This window comes from Anabrus simplex, chromosome 2 (assembly GCF_040414725.1).
Source record: "Anabrus simplex isolate iqAnaSimp1 chromosome 2, ASM4041472v1, whole genome shotgun sequence".
Taxonomy (NCBI): Eukaryota; Metazoa; Arthropoda; class Insecta; order Orthoptera; family Tettigoniidae; genus Anabrus; species Anabrus simplex.
Window position 1 is genome coordinate 175,945,129 of NC_090266.1, and position 12,105 is coordinate 175,957,233.

Below are 12,105 nucleotides of genomic sequence, written 5' to 3' on the forward strand. Positions count from 1 at the left end.
ACCACAACGTGGTACTTAGAAATTCTGAATGAGGGATGTAGAGCCACTCTCATCAGTAATTACGTACAGCACGGCTACAAGACCGGTTGAACCAGTCTAAGTCAATAGGTAGTATTAATCTAGATAGAAATGAAACTTCAGAGAATATTTTCAGTAAAGTTGGAAGGATTCTTAATTGAGTATCCTCTCCAAATAATCCAAGGTGGTTCTGCTAACTATGACTTAGGGCTTATCTCCAAAATAAGGGATAAAGCATAATAGGGAGTGTTAGTTTTGAAGTCATCTTCCAATTAGTGGTGGGTGCAATTTGCAAGGCAGGAATGGTACTTCGCTGCAGATGAAGAGATATCAAAGACGACCGATGATGTTCCAGCTACAAGGAGGGAAGCCTTCCAAGGACCAGCAGAACAAGACTAAATGGTGAGCAAGCGAGTTAAAGATATTGCAAGTTTTCGCGAAGTAGAGTCATTCAATTTTTTATTAAATTCATTTTCTATTTTAAATTCAGTCTTCGTTAAACCGTCGTCATTTATATTAAATATAATAAATAGTATTTTTCTAGTTTACTTTAATCAATTTGCCTTAATTAGCCTTTTAATTTCTAATTCTCCTGCTTAATGATTAGTGCACTATCACCTCACCCCTGTGATAAGAGTCTGTCCAAGCTTGATTATAAATTTTATCTTTAAGTCCTCAACTTAAAGATTGGCGCCCTTTGCTTGCTTGGTTGCATTTCTCATTTGATGATTGTTCTCCGAGAGGGGAAGTCACACGTTCTTACCACCTACACTTCCTTCAAAAACCAACTGAACATGTCCTGGGTGTCTTAAGATGTGTCCTATCATTCTATCTCTTCTTCTCGTCAAATTTAGCCAAATCGATCTCCTCTCAACAAACTCGATTCAGTATCTCTTCATTCGTGATTCGATCCATCCATCTCACCTTCAAGATTCTTCTGTCACTCACACATTTCAAAAGCTTCCATTCTCTTTCTTTCTGAGCTAGTTATCGTCCATGCTTCACTTCCACACAATGCCACGCTCCACACGAAAGTCTTCAAAAACATCTTTCTAATTCCTATATCAATGTTTGAAGTGAGCAAATTTCTTTTCTTGAGAAAACTCTTCCTTCCTTGTGCTAGACTGCATTTTATGTCCTCCTTACTTCTGCCATCGTTAGTTATTTTACTACCCAAGTAACAATATTCATCTACTTCCTTTAAGACTTCATTTCCTAATTTAATATTTCCTGCATCACCTGCCTTCGTTCGATTGCACTCCATTACTTTTGTTTTGGACTTATTTATTTTCATCTTGTACTTCTTACGCAAGACTTCGTCCATACCATTCAGCAGCTTCCCGAGATCTTCTGCAGTCTCAGATAAAATAACAATATCATCGGCAAATCTCAAGGTTTTGATTTCCTCTCCTTGGATTGTGATTCCCTTTCCAAATTCCTCTTTGATTTCCTTTACTGCCTGTTCTATGTAAACATTGAAAAGGAGAGGGGACAAACTGCAGCCTTGCCTCACTCCCTTCTGGATTGATGCTTCTTTTTCATAGCCCTCGATTCTTATCACTGCAGACTGATTTTTATACAGATTGTAGATAATTCTTCGTTCTCGACATCTGATCCCAATCATCTTCAGAATCTCAAATAGCTTGGTCCAAACATTATCGAATGCCATTTCTATATCTACAAATGTCATGTACGTGGGCTTGTCCTTCTTGATTCGATCCTCTAAGATCAGACGTAAAGTCAGGATTGCTTCACGTGTTCCTACATTTCTTCTGAAGCCAAATTGATCTTCTCCCAACTCAGCTTCAACTTGTTTTTCCATTCTTCTGTAAATAATACGTGTTAAAATTTTGCAGGCATGAGATACTAAACTAATGGTGCGGTAGTTTTCACACTTGTCAGCACCGGCTTTCTTGGGAATGCCATTCTGCCGAAAATAGGATGGGACTTCTCCTGTCTCATACATCTTACACACTATATAGAATAACCTTGCCATGCTGGTTTCTTCTAAGGCAGTCAGTAATTCAGAGGGAATGTCATCAATTCCAGGTGCCTTGTTCCTATTTAGGTCACTCACAGCTCTGTCAAACTCTGACCTCAAAATTGGGTCTCCCATTCCATCAGCATCCACAGCCTCTTCATGTTCCAGAACCAAATTATCTACATCTTTATCTTGATACAACTGTTGGATATGCTCCTGCCATCTTTCTGCTTTGTCTTCTTTCCCTAGAAGTGACTTTCCGTCTGAGCTCTTAATATTCATACACCTAGTTTTCCTTTCTCCAAAGGTTTCCTTGATTTTCCTGTATGCAGCATCTACCTTTCCCAGGACCATACAACCTTCGACATCCTTGCACTTCCCCTTCAGCCATTCTTCTTTAGCTAACTTGCACTTTCTATCCACTTGATTCTTTTCTGCCCTCTTCATTTCTAGCATTCTTGTATTTTCGTCGTTCATCAATCAGGTCTAGTATCTCTTGAGTTATCCACTGATTCTTAGTTGATCTTTTCTTCCTTCCTAACATTTCTTCAGCAGCCCTACCGACTTCATATTTCATGACTATCCACTCTTCCTCTATTGTGTTTCCTTCAACCTTTTCATTTAGCCCTTGTGCAACATGTTCCTTGAAACAATCCCTCACACTCTTTTCTTTCAACTTGTCTAGATCCCATCATTTTGCATTCTTTCCTTTCTTCTATTTCTTCAACTTCAAATGACATTTCATGACCAACAAGTTGTGGTCAGAGTCCACGTCTGCTCCTGGGAAAGTTTTGCAATCCAACACCTGGTTTCTGAATCTCTGCCTAATCATAATGAAGTCTATTTGATACCTTCCAGTGTCTCCAGGTCTCGTCCACGTATAAAGCCGTCGTTTGTGGTGTTTGAATCAAGTATTGGCAATTAATACAATTAACAATCAATAAAAGCTTTTAAAAAAGATTTGTAACTGTGTAACTGTAAGAAATGTTTTGGTAAAACATGGCTGCTATGATGGAGTTATTTGAAATAAATCTTTTTGTGAGCAAAGAATACATTTCCAGATGAAAAGGAGTGCGTTTGTATGGGGCTGCATATTAGCAACTGCCGAGAACAAGTTTGTGTTTCTTCTTCTTCTTTTCTTCTACCACTTCTCCCACACTCAAATTCGTAGCACATGTAGACTTGGCCCTTTTTTTCTCTTGACGCTACGAGAAAGGATGTATTCTATATTGCACGTTTCTGTGGTGGTCAGTAGTGTAGTGTGTTGTGTCGTGAATATGAAGACGAGTGTGTTGGAAAAAACGCAAACACCCAGTCCTTGAGCCAGAGGAATTAACCAGACGCGATTAAAATCCCCAACACGGTTGGGAAACCTGTGACACCTCTAAACCTAAGGCATCGACGCAGAACATTAAGCCAAGGGCCCGATGAATAATAATAATAATAATAATAATAATAATAATAATAATAATAATAATAATAATAATAATAATAATAATAACCCAGTAACTGCTAACATTTTGTTATGATTTCTGGAGACTCCGAGGTGACAGAAAATTTGTTCCGCAGGTGTTCTTTTACGTGCCGAACAAATCTAATGTTACGGGCACCTTCAAATAACGCCGGACTGAAACGGGACTGAACCCGCCATCCTGGGATCAGAAAGACAGCGTTCTATAATCTGAGCCACTCAGCTCTCCAGCATAGTGCTGAACTTCAATTTTATAGATGATATCATGGATCGAACAGGCATAGGAACAACTTAAAAAGAAATGTGAAAGCCAATGTAAAAATAACAAAAAGAAAACTTGGGACATTTTGAAGTTCTGCATACTGTGGAACAGACTCTAAATAATAATAATAATAATAATAATAATAATAATAATAATAATAATAATAATAATAATAATAATAATAATAATAATAATAATTTCGTAATGTACCAAAAGCCAATGACACGGACATATTGAACTTAATCATCCTCAAATACCGCCAACCTTAGCCGAGATGTAACCCACAGAAGGTCAACGACTATCCGATTACGCCCATAAGGTCGGTAACATAAAAGAGAAGGTGTGGGTTGAACGTTACAGGAGCAGTGAGCTCAACAGAGAAAATAAGAGGGAAAACAAAACTGGAGAAAGCACTACTGAAAGAATGATCAAGTATACCTGCGTACCGACGAAGCCAATATCTTAAGTTGCAGGACCTTATAAGTGAGTGAATTTATTGATGAACAACACAGGCGTTTAGCCCCAATACATGTTCACAATAGAGTCTTACCTAAGCCACCCTACAACTAAATAAATAGCTGAATAAATAAACAAATAATATAATAATAATAATAATAATAATAATAATAATAATAATAATAATAATAATATAATAAAATAATAATAATAAGGGAATAATAATAATAATAATAATAATAATAATATAATAAAATAATAATAATAAAGGAATAATAATATTAATAATCAACTGGCCAACGGTAGATTCCCTCTATGAACCGTTTGCCTTACTTGCAATATATCACATATGTGATCCCGGAGCAAGATTACACCTTCCACCAACTGTCCTTTCTTACTCAGCACATTCCCACACCGCCATTGTTTTTTCTGTTTGACCTACTCTGCTTTGGTGTGCTCAGGCCAACCATGCCTATGTTTACCTTCAGCATTTACATCAGCTTTATTGTTCCCTGACCTACTCCAAAATAAACTACCACAGCAACATTACACGAATACATACCAAACCAGCCAAAATAACAACAATATTCCGTCATTACATTCCAATCCACCATACCACAACTTTCACAAAACCTCGGTAATATTGCTTCATTTCATTTCATTCCGTCATACCACTCCATAATAACATTGAAATTTCGACACCTCTCCAACAACATATTTTTTCGACCCTTCTGCACCAACAAACCAAAATTTACAAAATGATCATCAATCATCTCTCTCCAACTCATACCAGACACAATACCACCTCCTAACTCCTACGAATTCAGCCGTAAATAAACCATCTCAATACCAAACCATACATCACCTCATAACCACATTTCCAACACCTCCTTTCTATATATACCACTTCTACTTCTCCGACAATTACACTCACCTTCTGCTTTCCACTATCTTATATCACCACTTCCAACTTCTCTAATTTCAATCTATTTAACAGACATATCACCTATCATAACTTATTCAATTTACCATACACTCATACTCCTCCTATTACCCATCATAATTACCTACCGAAAACTCCATCTTCCACCAAACCAAAATTTACAAATAGCCAAATTACATTACTACAACTTCATACTTTTCCAACACCACATTTCAACATCCACAAATACCACCCACTCATATACCATCATCACGAGTACACCCCCACTTCTCCATACCTTTCCAACACCACATATCCACATTTACCACCTCTACTTCCAACACCACATTTCAGCCCTAGCACACACTCGTCATCACAACATTTAATAACTTACTTACTCGCTATATTACAAACAAACCAAAAATTTCAAACACCAATACAATATACCACCTCCCAACTCCCACGCAATCATCCGTAAATAAACCATCTCAATACACATAATAGCAAACCATACATCACCTAATCATAAATACTAGGCTATCAGCCCTAACACACACTCGTCTGCCATCACTCCGCATTTATACCAGTCACCAATACAATACAAAATGATAATAAACTCACCTGTTTCCAGCTCCAAAAATTAAATAGCCATCAACACCACATTTCAACCCTATAACATAGCATAACTTAAATACTAAGCCTTCAATACTTCCAACACTACACTTCACCCTCTTATACCACCATTTCTCCCACACCACATTTAAACTCTGTAACATATCCTAATTTGCTCAATTTGCCATACACTCATATTCATCCTATTACCCATCATAATTACCTCCCGAAAACTCCATCTTCCACCGAACCAAAATTTACAAATAGCCAAATTACAACACTTATCCAACACCACATTTAGCATCACTCCTCCAGCTCCAAATAACAACAAACTGCCATCCACCATATTATACCACCACTTCTCCAACACCATCTTTCAACCCTTTAACATATCATAACTTGTATACCACTTTTCCATCACAACATTTCAGCCTCCACGCCCTTAATTACTTACTTACTCACTATATTATTGTTTTTTACTACTTTTAACCTAGCTCTCATCATATTGTCCGTATATCTTCTATCTCTCCCTATGCTCAAACTCAAATTCTGTGCGAGGTACTCATAGGTTAACTTTGGACTTACTTTTATACCCTGATCTTGTCTAACTACACCACTACACCCAGCTCTCTCGGCTTCTTGTTGCTCATTCTCCTTTCCCTCATTACCCCTTTGTTCTTCAGCCTCTCTCCTGCATTGTCCGTCCACTGCTCTTTCCTTACCGTTGTTCGTACTTCCACTTAGCACCTCGCTCTGTCTCTCTTGACACTTTTCAGAACTACTTCCTATAATTACACTTACACTGTTACTTCTTGTATTTTGCCTATTCTCTCCACTACTCGCTGCACTGCTCCCTTCTTCTTCAGCCCGCTTTGCCTTCATCTCTAAGTCCATACTAATACTGATATCACTCCTCACTTTCCTACCTTTCGTTGCACTACTCACTTTTTCTTCGTCTTCTTTTATCCTCCTGTCTAAGTCAATCAGTCCATTTACAGTCCAAATTTTCTTCCAATTTCTGCCTGCTACCACTAGCTCTTGCCCTTTAATAATCGCTCTCAAACCTTGATTTATTGCACGAATCTTATGTTTTCTAAGTATTTTCTCGTTCCTAATCGTCTCCCATCCAACGTCTCTCTTGATCCATATTTTCTCTCTCTGCATGTTACTCGCACTTCTTACCACAGCATCAGCCATCAGCGTAGAAAACAGTTCTAGTTTGATAGGCCTTTTGCCCCTAATTTTTCCCACCCTCTGCACATCATCTATATCTACTTCACTAAAATTAAGTTTCAACTTCCCCTGTATTAAATCCACAACTTTGTAAGTTGTCAGTACTTTGTCTTCTCTCAACTCTTCAGGCACACCATAGATAAATAAGCACTTCTTTCTTCGATGTAAAGTATTTGCTTCCACTTCTATTTTCAGCTTCAAGTTTTCCTTTTCTATTCGTCCTATTTCTTCCCTTAATACTGCCACTTCTCCGGTGTTATGTCTCACTTGTACTGTTATGCCTTCCGTTTTCTCTCTTAACCATACCTCCATTCTTTCAAATTCCCTGGTTTGTTCCTTAATCATATTTTTAATTTGCTCAAAAGGGCCAACTTCTTCCACCACCTCTTTTACAGCTCTTTTGAATGCGTCCATATTTTCCCTTTCTTCATTTCTACTAGGGGTCGGGCCTGGGTTCAATTCGACCCCCCCAATACATAGCAAAATTAAAATCACCGCCGCTGATAGCAATAATTCACCTTTTCTCTCCAAATCAATATAACACCTTCCTAATTTCATTTCTTCTTTCTTCATTCTTCCCTGCCATCCTCCTACCGTCGCCCTGTACTGCTCTATACTAATCATTGTCGGCACACTTCTCCACAACCTTCCAGCTCTCGGCACTTTCACCCACACCTCCCACTCCCGGGACCCTCCGCTCAACGCGACCTCACTCGTCCGTGGCTTAGGCAAGACTGGCAGGACCTTATAAAACATTCAAATTTTCTCTGTTCTTCTTCTGCCAAACAATTTCAACACTTGTTTCAAAGATGACTAATTTGTTTGGTTACGTTAAAATTAAAACGTGAAATATTATCTTTGTATAAGTATTAACACTGACCTTAATCGAAAATATAAAGCATTTTATTCATATTTAACAATTGAAAAGGGCAGGGCTGAGTAGCTCAGACAGTAAAGCGCTGGCCTTCTGACAACGAGCCTGTGTTGGCGGGTTCGATCCTGGTTCTGTCCGGTGGTATTCGAAAGTGCTCAAATACGCCAATCTCGTGTCAGTAGATTTACCGGTACGTAGAGAGAGTTCTTACGGGACAAAATTTCGGCACCTCACCGTCTCCGAGAACTGTAGGCCCTAGAAGTACAGTATGCGCCAAAATATACAGTACTGGAAATTATGTTAGTCTTATTGTCAATACCTTACTTATCGAGATGATAGTGCAAATGTTCAAAATGTGCTCCATTGCGCTGTAGGCAGTGTTCATAACGATCACGCAGATTTTCCAACATATTCTGGAACATAGGTTGCTGCAGAGTCCCGAAGAACGAGACGATCTTCTGACGTAATGCACGCACAGTTTTGGGTGGATCTGAACAGTTGAGAATTTGCTCCTTTTAACATTCCCCACAAGTAAGCATCAGGTGGTGTACGATCGGGGGAATGTGATGGGTAGGGGAACTCAGCCCCGCGGGAAATTACTCGTCCTAGAAATGTTTCTTGCAGCATAGCCATAGTCTGTCGAGCGGTGTGGCAGGTCGCCCCGTCCTGTTTGAACCACTGTCTATTCGTCTGCATGTTCCTGGCATAACAAAACCTTTTTAGATCCTGAGTAAATGGCCTGATCACCATGTTCCTATTGCGTTCCTGATTAGCAGTAAGAGGTGCACCATCATCATTCTCTATGCAATACGGACCTAGCACACAGTTCCCTGACACTGCACACCAAATCGTCACACGCACACTATGTAGCGGTTTCTTGACTATAGTGTCTGGCCTCTCAAAACCAAGAAAGCGAGTTGTTTGGCGATTGATAATACCGTCCAAGTGAATTTGACTTTCGTCGGAGAACCACACGTTGAACAAGAAATCTGGATCCTCGTACACCATGGCCAAATATCGTGCACAATATTCCACCCTGACATGCCTATCGTGCCCCGTCAATCGTTGCCCAACCTGTATTCGGTACGAAAATTCACCTATGTCTTTAAACAATCGTCGAAGTGACGTGGGGCTGTTGTTTAATTTCAGGTCTGTTCGCCGAAGACTTCGGTTTGGATACTGCAACACCTGATTGAGAGCACGTCCATGATTTTCATTTGTGGACACAGTTACTGGCCTACCAGACCTTCCCTTGCGTTGACACAATACACTACCCGTACGACAAATTTTTTTAACAATAGATAGCATAACTGTGTTGCTAGGTGCTGGCTTATTGAAGTGTTCACGATATTGTTCCGCCACTAACTTTAAACTCGACCCACCTTGATAACCGTTTCCGAACGAGCGAAAGTAATACTCCACTATAAACACTTTTTCCTCCGTCGCGAGACCCATTGTCACTCCAATCACAGAGCACAACGTTCTCTACACAACTAACAATTCATCATGGCGATGTAACAACACGCAGACGCTCAGGCGTGCGCATGCGCATGCGCAAAGATGAGTACTATATATTTTGGCGCATACCGTAGTTAATAGGACGCAAAACAAATAATATTACTGTTATTTATTACAGATTTAATCAAGAAACGGGTTTAAAAAATAAAGGAACGTCTTGAAACGTTATAAAACAGCCTTCTTACTCTCAATGTTCTTTTAATATGAGACGTTTCCTCATCCTTGTGTTGTACTTTTCCGTTTATTATTGCCTCAGTACTGTAGGTTTACGTTTTCTTGCACAAAGGCTTATTATCAGTGGCTGTGTCATTTCTATCGAAACTGGGGTTGTACAGTACATCAAATGTATCTACTGTATGCTCACATTATCAAATGACAGAGCAAGTTGGCTACGCCGTTTAGGTCACGCATCTATAAGCTTACATCAGGGAGATAATGGGTCCAAATTCCATTGCCGGCATCCCAGAAAATGGTTTTCCGTGGTTACCCATTTTCACACCAAGCTTCACCTCAAGGCCACGGTCGCTTCCTTACAAGTTCTAGGCCTTTCCCGTCCCATCGTCACTACAAAACTTGTCTGTGTAACGTAAAACAAAGAGCGCCATGATGGGGAAAATTTCATTTACAATGTGGTAGTTTGCCTGATTTTAATAATTTAGCTTGTATCCTAGTTAAATGATTTTTTCACATACCGGTATCCCTGTTCAGAATCCTACAGAGACAAACTCGTCCCCTTATTTCTATCTGCTCTGTGTATATTACAGGTCAATATAAGTCAAAATCAACTTCTGTAAGAACGGAGAATGTAGTGAAATAGGTGAAATGGAGCAAAATGAAGGACTGAGCTCGCTAGCTGCAGTCGCTTAAGTGCGGCCAGTATCCAGTATTCGGGAGATAGTAGGTTCGAACCCCACTGTCGGCAGCCCTGAAAATGGTTTTCCGTGGTTTCCCATTTTCACACCAGGCAAATGCTGGGGCTGTACCTTAATTAAGGCCACGGCCGCTTCCTTCCCACTTCTAGCCCTTTCCTGTCCCATCGTCGCCGTAAGACCTATCTGTGTCGGTGCGACGTAAAACAAGTAGCATAATGAAGGGCCAATATACACACTGCCGAATCGTAGAGTACGACCTGTCCCAGATTTACGAACTGACAAAAATCTTAATAATAATAATAATAATAATGGCTTTACGTCCCGCTAACAACCTTTTTACGGTTTTCGGAAACGCCGAGGTGCCGGAATTTAGTCCTGCAGGAGTTCTTTTACGTGCCAGTAAATCTACCGACACGATACTGACGTATCTGAGCACCTTCAAATACCGCCGGACTGAGCCAGGGTCGAACCTGTCAAGTTGGAGTCAGGAGGCCAGCGCCTCAACCGTCTGAGCCATTCAGCTCGGCTGACGGAACATTAAACTTGAATGGTTCGTATTAAACTCCATCACGAAGAACCGTACTCCCGGTACCATTCATACACTTATTTTTATAACAAATCAGTTCGGCTTCAAACATGAACAAGAGCATCTGACCGAGCGAACTGACCGTGCTGTTAGGGTCGCGCAACTATGAGCTCGCATTCGGGAGATAGTGGGTTGGCAGCCCTGAGGAGGGTCTTCCGTGGTTTCCCATTTTTACTCCAGACAAATGCTGGTGCTGTACCTTAATTAAGGCCAAGGCGGGTTCGTTGCCAATTCCAGCTCATTCCCATCATTGCGTCGCCAAAAACCTGAAATGTGTTAGTGTGACGTTAAACCACTTGGGACGAAAAACAAACGCCCATCTGATTTCAGGTTCAATCATATCCTAAATCTTCAATGACACCGCTCATTACATTTCGTCGAGTACTCCTCGTAAAATATTGACAATTTAAATTTTGATCATCACTCAAACCCCGCTTGCACCTAAACAACAGATAAAGTAATTATACAGGGTGGTCGGAAATAAAGTGAACCGAGTATATGAGCGTTAGTGCGTTTGTCATACTGATAAGTAATTTAAAAAATTTACGTAAATATCTCGCGCCGTTATCATGTTATCAGCTGCTGAAGTTAGCCAATCAGAACAATCAAGTGGGCTTTACGAGGCGATGTTACTAAATCAGCACGTGGCTTGATCGGGCTTGAGAGCCATGTCGAGAAATGAGCATCAAAACACTAACACGCCGTGGGCTTCAGCCAATGCCACCGTAGCGTGTTTGCTACGGGGCGAGCCTTCTTCAAGTCCCTCCCTTGGAGAAGGTTATTTCTTCTACTGGCGCTCTCAAGCCGGTCATAAGCCACGTGCAGGCAGGAGGGAGCGTCCCAAGCAGTTCCGATATGGGTCCCTCAATCTCCGCCAACTAGTGAAAACTAAAATTCCCTTTCGGAGGGTTAATTTAGAAGGCAGTGGTTGGCATTACACATGCAGTTGCGCGGTATAGCAACTTCATAACACAACACCGTTATCATTGCGCGCGAAACGAACTTGGTCGTACGGCAAGTAATAGTGCTTGTTAGGGCCGGTTCTACCACCTACTGGTAAAGTAGCGCGTAATTTGCCCTCCGCGTAAAAGGATGTTTCTGTCCGACCACTCCCAGGTAGCGCTATCGGCAGCATAAATCGTCCATACCGGCGCGTAATTTCTCGGCCACTTCGAGGGCCCGATAAGACTTTACCTGCCGGGCAAGTTCTGAGAGCTGAACATTATTAGCTGTATTTCTGGTGATATGCAACTAAAATTAGCTTAGTATACTGAAAAAAAAAACAGTATAATGTAACAGT

General features: G+C 40.4%; 1 protein-coding gene across 1 annotated transcript in view; it reads right to left on the reverse strand.

Annotated features, from left to right (window-relative positions):
- The window catches only part of LOC136863977 (cytokine receptor), a 648,368-nt gene that overhangs the window by 417,837 nt on the left and 218,426 nt on the right, over positions 1-12,105 (reverse strand). The window lies entirely within an intron of this gene.